General features: G+C 44.0%; 1 protein-coding gene across 4 annotated transcripts in view; it reads right to left on the reverse strand.

Moving 5' to 3' along the window:
- Positions 1-21,058, reverse strand: part of MDGA1 (MAM domain containing glycosylphosphatidylinositol anchor 1) — a 128,906-nt gene that overhangs the window by 47,344 nt on the left and 60,504 nt on the right. The window lies entirely within an intron of this gene.

The following is a 21,058-nucleotide window of genomic DNA, read 5'->3' on the forward strand; positions in this document are numbered from 1 at the left end:
CTGGCACCACGGTGCTGTCTCTGAAGAGATCTATTGCTTCTGAGAAGATATTTATTATCTAGCAGGAGACAGACTTTGCCAAACAAAAAACAGGAATAACCATCAAGCATTACCTTCTGACTGGGCTGGACCCACCTACTCCCTCCTTACCATTTACTAGGTAGGTGTGGCTTTTAGCAAGCACTCATCCTACAATGAGATACTACTTGGGGGGCTACCAAGCAACGACCTACCACGTGAAAAGTGCAACACTCACTACAGCTTAGCTTCAACACTGGGATCCTAGTCAAAACAACCATAGTCCTTATTCCTCACATCCAGCATTAGTTGCACTCCTTGAGCATGCAGGTATGCTCCCAAGCAATTACACTCACACTCAACTAACAGGCCTATCAGAGACACCATGTTCAAATGGAGAGATACACATTGCCCGTCCTCATACAGCACAGAACTCAAGGGATCATAAAATCACAGAATTATTAAGGTTTGAAAAGGCCACTGGAATCGTCTAGTCTAACCATCCACCTACCACCGCTATGCCCTGTAAGCTATGTCCCTCAGTGCTGCATCTCCACATTTCTTGAACACTTCCAGGGACGATGACTCCACCACCCTGGGATGTCAGAGTGCCTCTCCCAAATACATCAAATACATCAATACGATAAATCAGAGACTAGCTACAGGGACCCTGGGTCCTATTCTCATCTCTGCCAACAATGCCATGACATTGCAATGTCATTTCTCTCCATGTCAGCTTCCCTGCCAGTAGCACTAGAATGATACGTGGACACCTCCTTAGCAAAGGAGGTTAAGTCTTGTTCTTTGGCACTTACAAAAATTTATAGGAATCTCATAGTTTGGACATGGTTGAGGTAAAGTAAGGAGAAAGTCTGAATTAGTGTTTCTTGGGTCAACCCCTTATTTAACGCAATAGCAGAAGACTTCAATCTCAGCAGATACCTGACGGACACGTTTCACTTGCAATAAACTCTTAATTAAAACACTGACGCAAGGGAATAACCAGAAGCTCTCTCTCTAAAATGAGGAAGGCTTCCTGAAAACAAAACAGCTGTTAGCCCAAATGGAAAAGAGGGAGAGCAGGCTTATAGCAGCTCCACCACTGTCACAACTTACCTCTGGATTCAAAGCATCTGCTCTTCTACTGACAACTTCCTTACAGTATAGGCCTACAAAAACACCTGACTCTTCTAAGCATCCAAAGAGCTGCCGAGCTCAGCCAGGTCCCCAGACTTGCAGCACACAGCACCCACTGTGCCACAGACACAGCTGCATGCAGGTCTTTCAGCACCCTTTCAGCCCAGAAATAGACATGCCTGGAATGCTGCAGTGCAGCAGCCCCTCCCCTAGCCTGACCCCAACAAGACTCTCCTACAGCTTAGTAATAAAAGTGATTTCTCCATCCTTACCACAGCCACCCCATAGCTCTGCTATGCAGTGTCCTCCCTCCTACAAACACTGTCAAATCTGTGAGTATGGAGCATAGAAACACCCCCTCTACCTGGCAGCCCTAGTCAACAGTGGCTGATTGTTTTCTAGATACCTGTTCTCAGCTCTCAGCCTCTGGGCCCTTTACTGTGCTTAAGTGGATTAAAAGCAACCCTTGACTGAACTCACGTTGCTGTGCTGAGTGGTGTGGTCAGCTCATTACAGATGGTTTTGCTAGCAATGTGTCTCAGCAGGTGCTCCAAGCACTGACTTGCCTTTGGCATACACGTCTCCCACCTCACAGTGAGAATTATGTGAGAAGTTGTTTGATTAGACCTAGTGGCATCAATGTGTCATCTCTATCCCTAGCTGCTATCCCATTTCTTGGGTTACATCTGCTCCTTAATTGAAGATGGTGGGGTCTCACATTATAATCAAAGCCAGTTGGTGGTGACAGGAGGAAAAAAAAAAAAAAAAGGGTGGGGAGGAGGAGAGGGGGAAATACAAAAGAGAAAAGAAGGCTTAAAAAAACAAAACAAACAAAAAAACTATGGCACAACAGCTCTGGTTGTACTCAAAATGATCCATATCATGAGAGGAAGAGAGGGGAATGGGAGAACAGCACCCATGCATGGAGCTGTTACAGAAGAAAGAATCTGAAAGAGGACAAAGTGTTCCTCAGAAGGATATCCCCTGAGCTCCACTGTGGGAGGGCCTGGGGCTGAGACAGTCCAGTTGCTTCTGTAGGTCACAGAAGTAGCACGGCAGCCAAGGATGCAGAAAATATTTAATCTTCCTCAGCTGGGAAATGGGATTTACTTGATTTGCACTGAGACAGGCTCAGGACCTATGCTACTATGCTATCACCTTGTGAAGGGAATGTCTGAAAGTGCCTACACAGTACACACTGATTACATTTTCTCGCCTTTGGCACGAGGTAACAGCAAACAAACACAAACTGTTCTGATGGCACCAAAGCTCCTGAGATCTCAGTAGAGAGAGCTGAAGCAGGTCATGCTATCAGCACAATGGATGCAGCACCATGGCAAGGGGCAGTGCTGAGGGATGGATAGGAAAGAAAAGTCAACAGCAGCTTCAGTGCCAGATATCAGTTTGTGGCCTCCAACACCTGCTGGGGTGCCCGCACTTCTGTGAGTAGGTTACCCGTAAAGGGGAGGCCCACCGCTAAGGCAGGGATCCAGACTGCACATCCTAGCAGATTAACAAAGGGTCTTTTATCATCTCTGGCTTAAGCACAAAAGAGAGCTTGTTTAGATGAGCTGGCACTCTGACCGTCTGCGAGGAGAAACCTACAACATGATTCTGGCTGTGAGGAAGATATCTGCTCCACACAGCAGCATCTGGCTGTCATAGTGCTCTTCTGGAAGCTTGGAAATCAGCCTCAGTTTTTGCCCTGGTTCCAAAGGAAGGTCCTTGCACAGAGGCTTCTCCAAAGATCTCCAGTGCTCTGTTAAACAGCAGTTACACTCCAGGAGGCAGGCTGCTATGCTTCAAGGGGAAGGTAAAAAAACTACCAACCTTCTACATGCACAGGGCACTGGGATTCGCCTGCAAACAACAGGGCAAACAAATACAGATGATTGTTGTTTTCTCTCAGCACTGTTTAGCACTAGAAGAGCCAGCCAGCAGGAGGAGCAATGAAGAGAGCAGCACACTGCTGCTGTAGGCAGCGATGAAGGAGCAAGGCTCCTCCAACAACCTTGTTAAGATGCGGCTGCTGTGAGACAACAGGCAGGGCAGCCTGCCTTCACAGCAGAATTATTGTGCAACAGAAGAAACATAATCATTCACCTGCTCGTTAGGAACAAATCAAATCAGCCCAACACAGGCAACCTACTCCAGCATGCCAGGCGCCCTAAAGTAAAGCCAGGCTGCAAGCAGTTCCCTTGCTGTGAGCCAGAGCAGATGCTCTGCACTGACGGGGCTGCTAAACTAGCATGGTGTTCACAATGATGAAGGGCAGGAGCAAGGGAAGCACAACAAAGAAATGTCAAGTGTCAGGGGGTGTTACTTTGTGCTCCGATAACCTCTCATTTTCTTGGTTTCATTGGGAATAACTAGAACTGAAGCGTACTGTCCTGTCAGATGAGAGAGAAAAGCACTGGTTGTTGGGCTGTGGCCAAGCCTGCAAATACTTGTTGAAAAAGCCTGTTCTTATTTTAGCCTCGAGGAAGGGAGGTTAGTTCTTCCTCACCAGACCCAAAGTACTTGCTGGAGAGACCATAGTCTCCATGCAGTATTACAGTGAGGCGTCACTATGCTCACACACAGCTCAGGGAGGGCTATTCTGCGATCTCTGTGGTGCCAACTGAGTGCTGTACATTCCTGTCAAGCTCAGATGCCTCCAAAATGCATTTGCTGATGTTGGGCGTGTTTCCTCCTCCAAGGATGAAGCCAGAGCACCTCAGACTGGCAGCAATGAACCGCAAACAAACAAGATCTACTCTGTCCTCCAACACCAGTCCAATTAAACAAAAATTTACATTTCTCACTTAAATCTGGAAAGTGCAGCATGTAACAGAAGCAGCAACAGTGCCAAGTCTTGCTAGGTTAGAAAGTGGCTGTATTTTCTACAGCACCCAGCCTACTCTACTGAATGACTCTCTTCAAGCCAAGCCATGCAATTACAGCATCAATGGGACTCCTGCTCACAGGCTTCACCTCACCCTGTGTGTGTGTGAGCTGATAACTGACCGCTCATTTACAGGATTAAAACTGCAAAGAACATACAGAAAATCTTGTATGAAAGACTGTGCTTTCTGTGTAGTCACAATTATTAGCTACATTTTGTTATCCAAAGTGGCTAAAGATGTCAGTCAGCAATTTGTCTCTGGAAATGAGCATGGCTGTGTTAAGGCCTTATAAGATCTATACAACTCCATCCAACATCCATTTGAATTCTGATAGATACCCTCCTGAAGTCATACCAGAGTTGTCTGGATGCCAGCAGAGGGTGCCTTCTTTATCCAGCTCCTTGACCTATAATCTGAGAAGTTAAATATGTCACAATCCTGCCTTCATAGAAACTAGAAAACTCCATGCATTGAGTTCCAGGAGAGACTGCAGCTTTCCCTTCAAGCAAGAAGGAAGCTCTTCTTTTGTCACAAGGGTGTGAAATCACAGTTGAGCAATTCTGTTCTCTAAAACAGCATCCATAATCCATACTCCAACAATGCACGTTGGGCACCAACCAAGCAGTTTTCCATTTGAAGACAAATATCCAACTAATATTTGCAAGTTCAGTTTCCTCTGTTGCTTTCTGAGATAGAAGAGGGGAAATGGAGAAAAGCTTGCTCAACCAATCTGAGCTAGAAGCCAGAATATCTTTCCTTCTATGCTTTTTGTCTTTGCACTTCAGCATCCTCATGTATAAAGAGATAAAATATTTATTTCTGCAAAATGCTTGAAAGCCAACTTGCAAGTATTGTTATTTCAAACAATACAAATTTCCTTTGAGTTCATTTTCTGCTAGAGAAGCGGGTGGAGGGACCAGAAGACCAGAGCTCTGAGTGGAGCAGGCTTAGTTGTGTGCTGGTTGACTGGTTTTAAGAGAAGAGCAAATAAAATATATTCACAACAATCTTTTCTGCTTTCTTCTTCTCTGAACTTCCCAAGCCAATTAGCTCAACTCATCTTCACCTTGTTTTAATAAAGAAGGATTTGCTAAAGAATTTCCTCTCCTGCATGATGAGCTGTGATCATTAATGCATGAGACCTCCCTCGCTCACCTTATAAAGCAGTTTCAAGAAAGTCTATCCTGGATGGGAATTTCCTTCTGCCTCACATTTATGTCTCCATAAAAAAAAAAGATCTGCCCCAGACATGCTGGAACTCCACTCAGACTCACAGCCCAATTAATTCGTGCTAACAAGACACTACAAAGACAAGCGTTCCCATGCCTCGCTTACCTTTGAGTGCCTGCTTTCAAAACAGTGTGCTCCCCTAATTAAGAAAGACTAAGTGGGAAAAGATGGCGTATGTACAGAGGGCACATACATATTTGTCTGAAATGCACGCTGTTAACCCTCCCCCCACCCACATACCACCCAATTAGAAAAGTTATTCACAAAACAAGTAATGAGGGTAAGACAGTGAGCATGGTTGTTTCACAGCTGCCTTCAATTACTGTCCAGCCATCGGCATAAGCCATATCTAGTCTTTTACTATAGAGATGCTGGAAAATATTGTCTTTAACTCACATGCAATTTTGCTGGTTGTAGCGTGGTGAAGCAGGATGACAGCTATGCCAGATTTGTTTTTCTCCTGCCCACCCACGTACCCATAAGAGGGAAGTCCTCCCATTTGGAGCACTGCCAGACCACCAACTCTTCACTCAGGTTTATACTTCTGTCTCCTAAAAGATAACAAGATGCTGGCTCATACACATGCATCCATTAATACATGCTTCTGTTTAACAAATTGGGCTGGGAGTGACATCCTGCTCCCAAGAGCATATAAATAGTTTAGATGCAAACATTCACTAACAGTCAGCCAATGATACTCTCTCCCCAAAAGCATCCCATATGCATTAACTTTTGGCAGAAGACCAGTTATCTTACTACTCAATAATTCATAGGTGAGCTACTCAACTGGGTAGTTCTGGGAATAAAGAAACTCGTTGCCAGTACAAACTAAAGAGAGGGAAAAGAAAAAGCAGCAAAAACAAACCACAAAGAACCAAATAAGATTCTTCTTCGAGAATGTGAAATTCACATCTTTTTTCCTACGTCGGGGGTTAGTTACTAGTTTTTGTTACCATCTAACCTCATTCCCTTGCTGCTGCTTAAGCCTACTGCAAGCTGTCCCATAGCTGTTTACATTCTAGTAATCAGCTCTGTCCTATCCCAGTAGTTCCCAACCTGAACCAAAATGAGAGAAATTTTGACCAAATTCTCTCTGGAGTTCTTGACAAATGATGTTGGCATTTGATACATATACATATCTACAAGCTTTCCCACTCTCTCCATTCTCTGCTCTTCAGGTGACAGGAGCACAGCTTTAGTTTCGTGTTAGATTTCTGTTTTCTTTGGGCAGAAACACTGCCTGAGAATTTTAAATGCCAGAGGAATCACATACAAACAGTTTTGGGAAGGAGAAAAGTATAAGAGAAAACTGCATATACAGTTCTAACTCTCCTCACATGCCTGGCAAAAACAAGCAGGGCATGAGGAACTACAATAGGGCAGAGAGCGTACCAGTACCATTTAAAACCACGTGAGCAGAAACAGAGCTTCTTGGCCCACTGCAGCAGAACATATTCCCTGTTCTTCCATCCAGAATATAAGGAAGTGAAAATAGCAGAAAAAAAGCCCATCTGTGATGTTCATAGTCCTAGGACACGTCTTCCACATTCTTGAGGATTAGAAAAAGTGAAAAAAGAACTGATCATCCCGCAGCTAAGACAGTAAACTTGGAACTAGCTAAAATAGGACTTTAAAGGCCAAATTTAACTCATTTAGCTTCAGGCTCTTTGTTGAAGTGCTTAAGGTGAACATAATCTTTTCATGAAGGCCACCTCCCCCAAAACCAACAAGTGTGAGGTACATCTCCAGAAGGCAGTTCAGGACTAGGAATCCCTATTTGACATTACCTCCCTCCTGCATGGCTGCTCAGGAAGCCTAAGCTACCCACAACCTTCACATCTCTGCTATGTCCAGTGCCTTCCCTCTACGTGAACCTCTCCGTGACTTTCAGTGCCTTGTTTAGTAAGTTCATCCATAAGCTGAATCATAACATGCATCTGAAACTCGGGCAGCATGTCCTGATGTTGGACAGGTGCCACCTCCTGTGCTTCAGCTGCTTTGTGCCACAGCGGAGCTACTCTGGAAAGCAAAACAGACACCAGACAGCACTTTCCCTATAGCAAATCAAGCAATAAATCTTTGGACTCCAGACAGCATCCAATTAGTGCCACTGCTAGGGCTCCTGTCCAGAATATGCAGCTGCCTGCAAGGAATTGTCTGTTTCCCCTTGTCTCTCAGGGAAGATCTTACTCACACCCAGAAGAGCTACTAGGCAGAGGTGACTGCTGGCTCCAAGCAGCAGCCCAGTAGCAACAGGCTCTTATTCCATCACCAGCTGCTGGAGCAATTCAATCACCTCCATATGTTTGGAAAGTTAGAGGCAGAGAGGCTGCAGGAGAAAATGCCTCTGAGAATGACAATCCTGTCAAAAGGGAGGAGAGTTCCTTCTTTAGAAATTCGGTGATTGTCAGAGCCACAGGTGGTCAGAGCCTTCTGCTCAGAGTTGGGCTACAAGCCTTACCTCACCTTCTGTTTTCAGTTTGAAAGCTGAAGTGGGAGCACTAGATGATCCCTCCACAGCTGCTTTCAAAACAGGCAGGTACAGCAAGAGGCAGCATAGCCAAGAGCAAAAGTGTTGATTAAAAAATCAGATGTCCTTTAATGCAAAGGTGGTGCCAGAGCTGGACGGGGAAAAGATCCAAGACAGAAAGAGCCTGGTAGGGAAGGAGGGCCACCAAAGGCAATTAAGATAATCAAATATTAACCAGCACTCCTTAATATGTTTACTTCAAATTTTCTGCCTGTACTATTAAGAAAAAAAGGATGCATGGGGCAAAGCTAGACTAGGAGAAGTCAATGCAGTGGTTCTTATCTATAGAGTGGAGAAGCTGCCTACACAAACCAGACTTTTCCTCAGACATCAGGCCTGGTAAGAAATTTGAATCAAGGGGGAAGAAATCAGCGTAGAGAAAACACCCAGTTCTCCATCACTTCTCTATCTGCTGCTTCTGAGTTCTGCTGCCAGTCGTTTAATATCCTGCTCTGCTAACTGTCATCATTATCCCATTTTTCCATCCTTCACCCTTGATTGATCTTGATTCATCTGCGGAAGATGACGACAATGAAAACGTAACCATTCAGAAGGAGGCTAAAAGGATGCTCAAATGAGAAGATTTATGTCAGATGTTCAGTCTCATAGATGAAGCAGCCGAGGTCAACAGATATTAAAGCAATTTTCCCCACAAGAGTTAATATAACAAGGCGGGTGGTGCATAGAGGAATTTAGGAAATGCACACAATTTAAAAACACAGGGTCAGCAGAGGTAGAATAGAGAAAGGAAAGGTGAGAACATTTTTAACTATTAGCACTTTTACTGTCTCTCTCTTTGGATGGTTACCTGTTCATCACTGTCATCATCATCTTCAGATGAATCAGGATTGATCAGATCAATCAAGGATGAAGGCTGGAAAAACGGAGATAAGTTCAGGCAGTCCATCAGAGAAAATGGCTGGGGTCTTTCAGAACAGCGACTGGCTCCAAAACATCAGCTGCCAAATAACCAGTCTCCGTCATCTAAGAGTTTTATATTCACTCTCTGTCCTTCGTACTGTTGCCTGCATGCCTTTAAAAGTGTGAATTTCATAAGTCCCTGCTTCCAACTCCTCCTCTATTAAACAATTCTAATGGGAAAAAAAAAAAAAAAACAAAAACAAAACCAACCAAAACCAACTCTTTATCTGTCATATCAGTAACCATCACACTTCTCAAAAATGCATCTTTAGTAGATTGCTGGTCACAGAAAATCATCTCTCTGTACCTTGTTCCCAAAACTGGTGATGACCTGTACCCCTGTGAAGGCATCTTTCTGCCTCTAGGTTAGGATAATACCAATGGCAGGACAGTGGAAGATTCTGGGCCTCAACCAGGCCCCGGCCATAAACGGATTAAGAAAAGTGGGCTGTAAGCCATCTAGTCTCACATCTTAGAATTATTTCTCAGCTGTTTCAATAATTTAGCCTTTTAGTTTCACATGCTGAGCCTGGTGTATACATTCTTAATAACCTCATACCATTAACAGCAAGAGACGCTGAACTACAGAGAGATCTGCTTCTGCTGCTAGCCAAATATCTACTGCAAAGAGAGTGCAAAACCAGGGAAGGGCCCAGGATCAAGCTACGGAGGAGTCACTCTCTTGCTGGAAACTTCTTGCCCTCTCTAAGTTGCCACCATCTTTCCAGACCAGCAGCACACCGACCTGACTGCAAAAGCACCCACACAGCCCAGCAGCTCTCATCTTCCCTTGCATTAGGATGAGCACTGTCACTCCTGAGGGCTCTACGTATGGTGGTCTCCCAGAAATCACTCTCCAGAGTTCAGGGTCTCCTCTTGCAGCAGAGAGCGTAGGAAGGAAGCATTAACACACTGGCAATCATTCAAGGACATAGCCTGATTCCCTGACCTCCCCACCAGCTCTGTTTTACCTCCTCTGGACTTGGAGCAAGAGAAGGAAATTCATTAGCAAGCCCACTCTCTGGATAAACCTTCTCTGGCATTTGATTTTCCAGGCTGCTTCTGGGTCAGCACTAGTGGAAACATTTGGAGAATCAACATCCCTGCAATGTGGGCATGTGCCTATCTCACAGTTACTTTTTCACGTCAACTGACGAGAACTTTGATAGTAATGAAGACGTTCTGCAGATCATCTGGGAACCCCCCGGTCAGAGTAGATTTTGGTCCAACAGATACATGCCTGAAATCTATTCCATACAGTTTCCTTCATTCCAATTCCCAGCTTTTTTTGGGGCACAAAAAGTAAAGCCATTACCTTCCTCATTCTCATCCATTGCATCAAGAGTTTAAACTGGATCCTGGCCTGAGTTGTTCCATCAGCAGTTTTCTGCCTGAGGAACTGAGACAGCATACGCTGCAACATGTCATCCTGCTCCTTCCACCCTCTCTGTGGTAGGTAGATACCACCTTTCAGAACCAGATCAAAAAGGCATTCTAAACAAGTTTCAGTAGTGGTTGCTGAGCCATCCCACTGCGGTGGGCAGAGGAAGAGTATAATTCTGTGTACAGCCCTGGGAAGAATCTGCACAGACTCAAATCTGGTAGCTAAATTTTTTGACTAAAGTCAGAGATGAAGGAAAGACAGGCTTCTCTCTGTGCAAGTGTAGCTAGATCTGCAAATCCAGGCCTGAATTCATCTGTGAAAAAATGGTAGGATTACAGACTAACAATTGATTGCAAAACCTCCAAAATGACATAGAAAGTAGGAAAATATGGGGAAAAAAAGGGTATCTAGCCAAGCCCTTGAGGGGAAGTATGTGATAGCAACCTCCAAACACCAGAGGAAATAAAAGTACTCTGTATCAACCATGATTGTGTTCCTTATAAGAGTGCAGATGTGAGCTCATTGGGTCAACATAAGCAGAGAAAAACTCAGAAAAAAAAAAACAGCAATAAACCTTTTTATTCCTCATTGATTTCAGAAAAAGAAATTACGGAAGATGAATGTGGGATGCAACTATACAAATTAAAAAATGAATGGTGATTAATATGGTTTTATGGGTCCTTGGCAGACAAACTGGGTAGTGTTTGAGAAGGCAACAAGAAAAGTAACTATCTTGTCATAACATCCTCAGGCGTTGGAAAGATTCTGGCTTGCTTCCACATGACAGACTAACTGAAGATGTAATACTATTCAAATGTAGTCTACATTAAACAGATTAAAAGCACATTCACTGAAAAAGTTCAAAAAGAAATTTTAAATTGGTGCACACACCACTGAGATCTCTGTAGTGAAAGGAAAGCCCTTCCCCAGGAAGACATCCCAGGTGAGATCCCACATGAACCTCTTACACTGAAGCTATTTCACATCACCACCAAGGTCAAAGCGCCAGCAAGCAGGTTGGCATAGCTAGAGAATATCAATTACAAACTCCCCAGATCTGGCTGCGTATCCAGTATCATACATAATTTCTCCCTTGCAGTTAGGGTGGCTGTGTGCAGATTTTGGCACAGCTCTGGAATGTCTTGGGTTTTGCTTCCTTCCCTTCCACAGAAATACAGCATTTCAACATGCAGTAACAGAATCACCATCCTTGAGCACCCATTCACAGTAAGATACTAACATCTGTGGGTAATGTAAAAATCATAGAATCATAATATGGTTTGGGTTAGAAGGGACCTTTAAGATCATCCGATTCCAACCCCCCTGCTACAGGCAGGGACACCTCTCTCTCGACCAAGCGGCTCACAGTCCCATCCAGCCCAGAAAATACATAGTAGTAAATAAAATATTTGAGAGATGCCTCATACAGGACAGCTTGGTTTGCTTGTTAGAATGAGCTTATAGTAAGAACACTCAATTTGCCTTGGAAAACGTAAAGACTTGGAGAAAAAAAAAAAAAAGCTGTTGAGGAGAGAATGTTTCACTCTTGTCAAAAAAGAGACAATGACTCCAGGAGGAGCCTGAGTCAATATAACCATGTCAACTGTCAGCATAACTCTGTAGTTCAAAGGTGTCAAAATCTTGGTATGATTAAGTCAAGAATAACTGAAAGTACTGTGAAATTGGCATCACTGCTGTATCTGCATCAATGGGATCATTTAAAAAAATCTGTTTAATAGGGGTTACATGCTGCCAGAATGATGTTGAAAAAAAAAAAAAAAAAGACTACAAAAATGATTAAAAGGACTGGAAAACATGCATTGTGGTGAATGGCAGAGAAGACTCTGGACTGTGTACTGAAAAAAAGGCTAAGAGATGACTGGTTCTGGTACCTCAGACTACACAAGAAAGAAGCCGCTAATAACAAATAGCTCTTTATGTCAGAAGACAAAGGCATAAACAGAGCTTGTATCTGGAAACTGAAAAGAGACCAGCTTACATTAAGTCATGACAACTGAACCGTGGCAGTAAAAATTCATTGGAACAACTTCCTGAGGGAAACAACTTACTGAGGGACTAAGTTGACTTAAGTTGCTAACCCACTATCCATCATATTTTTGAAGTTGTGTCAGTCTGGGGAAGTTCTCACTGACTGGAAAAGAGGAAACATAATTCCCATTTTTAAAAATGGAGAAAAGGAAGCCCTGGGGAACTACAGGCCAGGCAGTCTCACCTCTGCACCCACTGAGGTCACAGAGTAGATTCTCCTGAAAACTACACTGAAATACATGGAAAATGAGAAGTTAACAGCTGACAGCCAACATGGCTTTATACACTTTATACTCTCCAGCAATCTACCTTACATGGAGCACTGCTCCCTTTCCCTTAAACCCAGTTCCCCATTTTACAGCATAGCATGATATTGGCTGAAGGGTCTGTTCTATGCATATGATATGAACTGCTAAGAAAATCCCAGCAGAGCTAGCACTATTAAGCCCATCTATATTGCATTAAGTTGTTATGAGCTACCACATTCTAGCTTATGATTAGGGCAGTAAAATCTTTTCACAATCAGCACTTGGTAAGGAAAATCCCTGCTCTGTGCAAATGCCACCATTATTTACTGTTCTCTTGACCTCAATCTTAGCCACTGTCAGGAACCTGTAAGTTTTGACGTGCCAACCAATCCCTCCCATCAAATGCATGGCTGAGTTTTGCCTAGAGTTGCAGCACATTTGCAATGGATGAGATTTCCAGTCATGAAAGTGGGTCTCAACAGATCAAGAGCCTACAAAGGATGAGCTGGACTGGCCTTCAATTGCCATTCTTTCTTTACCAGCAGGGATCTATCCCAGATGCTTCTTCTCTGCAGAAGCAGTAATTTTCAGTCTCTTCTACTTTCCATTCATCCCCTTGTAGCTTGGCAAGTAAAGCGAACACTCAGAAGTCAGCTTCCTCACAGTCAACAGTAATGAAAAATTTCCATGGTTGCCTGTGATTGCATGTGACCCCAGAAACAAGGACTCCAAAATCATGCAAAATGCAGCAAGTCTGCATGCAACTGAGAAATCTAACCACATCTGTAAATTCCTGGGATCAGAAGGGTTTCACACGTTCATCACTGGGTTCATAAAAGAAAACTGACTGTTTTATCTCTGTCCTAGAGACCAATTAAGTTTGAATCACAAGTGAAAACTGAGGTAAGGTAGGAGCGTGTGCGCACACACTTATTTGTGTTTGCAATAAAGAGGCAAAGAGGGATGGAAATAAGAAACTATATGAAGTGAAATAAGATGAGAAGTGCATGTTGGAAATACAGTCTTTGTGCAATGAGAAAACAGTTTTCTAGCTTCAAAGAAAACATAGTTTCTTTCTCAGAGATAGAACCAAGTAAAAAAGCATAAACTAGTAACTGAGCACTTTTTTTTTCCCCCACAGGTGTCTCCAAAAAGTCTTACACTCTTCCTAAAAATGGAGCCCTCAGCCTCCCACTGAGTGACCCTCAGTGTCCCAGCACAAAACTGGTGGCAGAAAGGCCTATTAAGCTGCAGGAAAGTCTGAGAACCTCTGTAATGTAATTTACATGCAAACAGTTTCCCTGTAGGAGTGACTGTAATTGGTGCTGTTTCAGAGCTCAGGGTCAGTATGGTCACAGCTAATTAAAATTTAGACCCCTCCCTGGGATGCTCAGTTTCCTGTTATGGTTTCTGTTCATACCATGGGTGTCTCAGGGGGGTTTCCTTGCACAACATCTCCTCCTTCAACGTGGCATCACTGTTCTGCACATTGTCTCCATATGCCTGCTGCAGTCCTCCAGTGAGCTAGAAGGAAATAGCTCTGCACTGAGAAGATGAGGGATAGTACCCTTGCTGGTGCTACATGAGATGGTTTCATGGCCAAAAAATCATGCGAGAAGAGCAAAGCCGCTGGCACACTGCCATGGCACCTCATTGTTTCTCCCTGTCAAAGAGGCTGGGGACAGCACGTCCCAGCTCCCCTAGCATAGGCTCTGTGTTAGGTTTGATGTTATATACTCCCTTGCACACGTGGACAGCTGTTTTCACCTCTCTCTGTGTCTCGGATGCTTTTGCAGTGGCTGTGAGTTATTACAAGAAAATGAGATGCTTTTTTTTTTGTCTGTTCAGTGCCTTCCTGGTCCCCCCAGTGAGCCCTGCTCCATGGTATCTCTCTCCCCCACTGGGTGCTCAACGTTTGCTTTCTGGTCACCACAAGGCAGGATTTGGCAGGAGCAAGATATTCCCTCCTTTCCCATCTTGTGATCCCAGCCCAAAAATGAAAGCTGATTGCAGTTTTCTAACTAACTCCCTTTATCTAGCACTTCCCTTGCCCAATGTCTCCTGTTGCCAGTGGTACCACACAGCTCACAGTATAGCACATGCCTCTGCAAATCTATTTTGCTCAGGTGTACATACATTCTAATAAAATAGAGCTACTGCTAACAAGCCTTCCCACCCTCTTACCTTCTGTAACCCTAGTCTGGGTCCCCACATTTAAAACTTTTCTCCTCCAAGTGTAGCTGTGACACTCAATTCACACAAACAGGTACCAGTCCCCTCTACCACCTCTGCAGAGGATATCCCTCCAACCCACATTTCAGGATTCATGGCTCTTGGTCCACTGTCTTGCCCAAGTGCCCATATTCTGAACTCATCCATATGCCTATGGTGCTGTGCAGACCAAGAGATAAATCTTGACTGGTTGTAAGCACGTGGCAGAAGTAAATACACTGTCAGAGAAGAAAGTTGCATGACATCCCTGTGCAAACCAGAGCAGAAGCAGGATATTCTCTCCTATCAGCCAGGCTGCCTCAATGTAGTCTGGGTACCACCAGCTGCGTCACAGCTTGGGGATCTCTGATACAGATGGTTTAACTCATGGCCTAAAATCAACAACAGGGCTCAAAACCAAAGAAACAACTTGGGGATGTATACTAACATGGCTTAAAGACAAGGACACACCCAGACCAGACATGTACATTTGCAGCCTCACATGAGGCTCAGCACAAAGCACCAGAGAGGATTCTGGAGATTTTTTTTAACCTAACAAGCTGATGTAGAGCTAGATTTGAAAGGGAAAATGACTGCCAGAGCAAGAAAATCTTAAGAGGAGTATCTGAATTTAAGCAGCACTAAATGTGGTGTTCAGCACCAGGAGGGCCACAGTAGGTGAGCAGTTACATAGAGATGACCAAGGCTGTCTGCCATCCTCTGTGTGTGTGCAGGTCTTGTCTCTCCTTTCCAGCCAAAATTGTATAGTGTGGACATCTCTCTGACTTGATAAAATTAAGTTTGCTCTTCCTGGAGAATATGGCCAAAAACAGGATAACAGCAGCTTATGGAACAGGTATTTGTTTCTCTTTACAATAACTGAGAAATAGATTAGCTGATTTAAACCAGTTCTCATCTGAACAAACAAATTCATCTCTCTAGACAAGGAGCTCTCACGTAGGCTTTTACTTCAACCTATCATTACAGCTATGGAGTTGCTCAGAGATGAGAAATGGGCCACTGAAAGGCCAAATGGCAGCACAAGCAGGCTGCAATCCAGTCAGCATAACCAGAGCTTCCCCCTTCTTGAGGCGTATGTCTGGATGCTGCCTTCTTTTCTCTCATGGCCATTTCCCCACGATGCAGTGTAGAGGCCTCATGGTGTTTTGCACCCAACATGCATCTAAATCTGCTCCCCAGTCAACACTGCTCCAGTCAACTCTCCCCACCATATGTACCTTCTGCTTTACATCTCAAATTTCATACATTTCCTGGTCACCACAGCATGCAGACATGCTCTGTCAAACCATTTCAAATCAAAGAGGTAAATCTGAAAAGCTCTCAGAAAACAAGGGAGACTGCCCAAGAAAATCTCAGAGTGGCAGCACACAAGAATCCTCCCCATCAGGCAGCAAGTGCAGACTAGGATCCTGTGGAACAAATTCCATGTGCTGAAAGGAAAAAAAAATCTGGCAGATCAAAATACATACAGCAGCTTTACTCTGTGAAAGACTTTTTTTCCTCCGAAGCTGCATATACCAAATGCTACAAAAATTCAATTCCGGGTGTCCTGAGGCTTTGATCCATGAAGATAAAGACTACAAAGGCAGGCATAAAGAAGTAAGTTTTGGCCAAACACCCTTTGGCATGTCAGACTAGCTGCCCTTCAGTGCCATGAGGCTGGCAGGAGGATAGGGCCAACAGGTCCTGGACAAACAGGAGCCATCCTTTCTTTGGCCGCATTTGATACAGCCCCGTCTTAAGATTCACTCTGAAGATAATGTAAGCAATGTCACAGTTTGTCTGCCAGGCTCTGGGACCAAGAGATGGTAATTGTTAAAACAAATCCAAGGCCAGCTAATCCTTTGTGGTTGTTACTGTGCTCTGAACCATGGCCATTTGGATTTACAGCCATGACGGAATGAAATGGATTCCTTCTTCAGCCCGTCCTTAGACTGACAACTCTAATTAGCTGCTAGCAGCCCAGGCACTGGGCAGCCGAGTGAGCAATCCTCACGCTGTAACACTGAGGACAGAGCTGTATGCACAAACACAAACTCAGAGCAACGTAATCCCAGACAGCACTGCTAGCTGAAAGCGTGTTGACAAACAGGAACAAAACTCTCAACTCTTAACGAGGAGGGTTCTGTGTTGATGGAAAAACAGAATTAATGTATGCTTTCAGCTTAGTCACACAAACCTATAACAAATTAGAAAGGAAACAAGGAGGATTTTGATTGAAGTAGGACCAAATGACAGAGTCAGGCTTTGCCCATTCATAGTGGTGGGTTGAGGTCATGCCTGTAGCTGCAAATAATTCTCTTCTCACTAATGAAGGTGCCCAGGTTGGCAAACACTGAATTCACAAAAGGCAAGGTTTACCCATGACTTTGAATGCAGGCACACTTTTTCCAGAAGAACCTCAGTTAATTTTTAAGATCACCCTTAGCGTCCCAGAGCTCTGGTTATTACAAGAGGACAGATTTCCCTCTGCTAGGAACAAGACCTGTGGGATGTAGCACAACAATACTGAACATGAATGGAAGGACAGGAAAGCCTCAGCCACTGTAAGAGTAGAAAAATTACCTCCTGCTCCCAATAAAGCTTCTGAACTGCATTCCTCCACTTGAAGTAGATTGTCAGACTAGGCTTCACTGATTAAAATCATAATTAAAAAAATAAAACAGCTACTATTAATAATTTCACAAATTAAACCAGCCAAGTCTAAAATTCTTAGCAGATGGCTCCACACTCCAGCTCACATGGCCCAAGCAGCAAGATGGATAAACCAACTCAGTCACAGATATGAACCAGCACTGGCCAGGGACAGTCTCATTTCTCTTAGACTCCCTTCACATAAGCAAGGAGAGCTGCAGGGAGCCCTGAGGAGCCCAAGGCCCCATCATAACCACTCTGAAGAACCATCTCCGTGTCAGGAGCATTTCTCAAGAGCACTTTTAATAAAAAGTACTTAATATCCATGTTTATGTTCCAGAACAAGTAGGATACCTGCATAGAGCACTGACACTGATTGAAACCATTTAGTGCATTTTCATTTCTAGTTGCGTGGGTCCAGTGATACGTCTTACTTATTGACATAATCACTCCCTCCTCTGCTCCCTGTTCTTCTGTTTGCTACATAGGTAACAGGGAGAACTGATGCTGACTATCGCCCACCTAATGTACAGCACTACCAATAGGTTCAGGAGAATTTTAAAGAGAAATGAGTCAATAGCACATGAGCTTGGATGGGATTCTGCACCTGAATATTTCTTTAAGTAGCAAGGGCAACAGATGCCACCCCAGGTTGTATTCTGGCTGCCTTTCAGATGGGGGTAGAGCCAGGTCTGCTTATCATAGAATCAATAAGGTAGGAAAAGACCTCTAAGATCACCTAGTCTAGCCATAAACTCATTACTGTCATGCCCACTAATCACACCCCTCAGTGCCTCTTTTAAATGTTTCTTGACTACCTCTGAGAATGGTGACTCCACCACATCACTAAGGAGCCTGTTCCAATGCATTATCACATGCAATACCACTTTCTGAGAAGAAATTTTTCCTAAAATCCAACCAGAACCTATCCTGCTGCAACTTAAGGCCATTGTCTCTCACCCCATCACTGTCCTTGTTACTGGCCTTATAGCCATGTGCATTGCTAGAACTACACATATCTCCTGAAGTCCCGTTAACTATGGTGGATGCCTCTCCAAAGACAATGTTAGATTACTTTCCTGATTGCACCTAACATTAACTGTGCTTTGAAGATGAAACAATGATCCACCTGTTCCCCACTGTACAGTGTAAAACTCAACCTAAGGGCAGTAAGTCTAATTCTTTGGAGACCAATCCCAGATGACTGTGAACTACTATTTTGGATCTAGAGGGGGTCAAGTTCTCAGGCCATCTTATTCATTCTCTAGTGTTTCCTTCTGCCTAGATGATGATCTGCAGTGTGACCCAAAGATGAAAAACAGCGTCATTGTTCAGACTGAACTACATAAATATTCCCTGGAGGAGATGTATCAAGGATTAGGCATTATGAGGAGGGTAGGGCAGAGCTGGATTTTAACAAAGCTGTCCAGAAGCATGTAACATGATGGTCAGCACTGACAAAGCATTAGGGCTGGCACGTAATCATGCAAGCAGAACAGTGTACTGGGATTACAATTTGCATTGTGCTATTATGTAAGACTCTAACAGAACAAATGTAATATCACCACAACAAGATAAAGTTGTTGCAAAGGCCAGCTCTTGCAATAGCTAGAGTTTTGCATTACTCCTGCTCTCCGCAATTTATGGAAATGCTATTTTGACCAGGCTTGCAGAATGCACGGATTTTTATTATTACTTTTTTTCTTTTACATTATGTACTTGCTAAATTTGCATCTAGGTAACATCATTTTCACTGATCCACACGGAGACTTTTTTTCCTCTTTTCATACGTGTTAGCTCATACTATACTTTCTAATCCAAAATGCACAGAGAGCCATACATTTTCAAGTCCAGAGGGTGTTTTACAGCCTTATGCTGATCTCATCTGCGCAGAGTGACCCAGACCTCAATTCAAACCCACCTCTGCAGAGGATTCATTTTTCTGCCAGGATTTTCTTGAGCAAGTACCTAATCCTAGAAAAAGGCTTGACAACAGCATTAACAATAGCGTTGATATTATTAACAACAGCACTCTGCCCTTCCATGGCTATTTTTGTTCCAAGATTTCAAAGTGCTGTTTATTATGCCTCACATATCCTTGAAGAGACAGAGCAGTTTTATTCCTGATTTAAAGAAATGGGAAAAGACGAGAAATTGTCACACTGAGTGGTAGCTAGATCCCCAGGAGTTCTGCAGAGCCCAATCTCTCCCTCTAACCAGTATGTAACATTTCTTGATCCTAACCACAGACCTATGAGGCTGCAAGGACTTTCATGAACTTATTAATCTTCCAACCCCCTACAGTTCAGACCAAGAAGTCCAGGGAGCAGACTAGCCAGCCTGTCAGGGAGTTGATGATAGACAATTACTGCTCATAAGATAAAAGAACATCTTTTTCTGCTTGCAAAATGTAAAAAAATAATAAGAACAATTTTTTGTGACAGCTGACTTGTTCTTTTTGTCTTCTTGCTCTCTTTTCCAATACTGCAGTGCAGTTGGCAAAGCCTATTTCTGGGCTGGTTTGCTACAATACGTAACTATATGCATGAGGGCAAGGGGAGAAAAGGAAAAGAAAAAAGAAACACAGAAACAGGTTCTGACATCTAATCAGATCTGCTGTATTGATTTTGCAACTTCAGCTTTGGAGCAAATCAGAGAAACAGCCACATTATCGCTCAGAATTCGCTCTTCCCTTGAGCGAGCCGGTTCAAAAGGAGCTCACCCAGACACACAGAGAGGCACGTCTGCATGCACACACACACACGCAGGTGGGCGCACGCGGCTCTGTGGATGCATATCACCTAACCGGGCCCTCCGGTGGGAAGCACTCATCACGGAGGCTGCAGAAGCCACACGATCCCCATTTCTGATATGATGAGAATTCCAGAGCAAGCGACCGGACTAATGAGCTCCTCACACTGCAGAGCAACGTTTCAATTAACCACTGCGGCCCCGCCACTGCACCCACCTCCTTCCAGCTGCTCAAACTAGGAGGAGAGGCATAAACATGGGCTGTGCTGTTTGCTGTTGGCTTTTTTTCCTCCCATTTTTTAAGGGGATGTAAAAGCAATGGGGGCAATTCTTGCCCTCCTTTCTTGTTTCACAGTTTATTATGCATGGACCATGCTGTTGTTACTTGTGCTAGATCACAACAAAACATTGCTCGGCTTAAGGAAAAGTTATAGGAAGAGTATGTCAAGTTACTCTTTATACAGAAGTTCAAATTTTTTTCCCTCTTGTGGAACAATCACACCACAGGCCATACCCACAACAACTTCAATCCTCTGCCTATCATCTATTGCATGGAGAATTGTGTCTATCCACTCCAACTCAAGACATACAGCTGTGATTCCCCTCCAAACTACCTATCAAGCCTGAATTCATCCCAGGCTGGGCACTACCTCTCCCTCTGCAATGCCATACAGTGGGGACAGCATCACTTTCAAACACCAGCAAGAACTGGGGACTCCAGCAGATCTGATTGTTCTTTGCTCCAGAGTGAGACTTTGCTGTATCTCCATCCATCCTTGGGGTGAGGATCACTCTCCCTGCTGCATCCTCCCATGCACCATATGCTCATCCCAGCTCGCCTTCCAAAACAGCTTAAATCAAGGCACCCACAACCACCCTGCACAGAATCTTCTCTACACACATTTCCACTTCATGAAAACCTGCACACATTTCCCCATCCCCATCCCATAATTCAATTGCTGACGTGCTCGCAAATGGACAGGCAAACTGTTTTTAAAGGGGAATCTTAGAATACTCCAATATGCCTGAAGGATATGGC

The sequence above is a fragment of the Lagopus muta genome, chromosome 2 (genome assembly GCF_023343835.1).
Source record: "Lagopus muta isolate bLagMut1 chromosome 2, bLagMut1 primary, whole genome shotgun sequence".
Lineage (NCBI taxonomy): Eukaryota > Metazoa > Chordata > Aves > Galliformes > Phasianidae > Lagopus > Lagopus muta.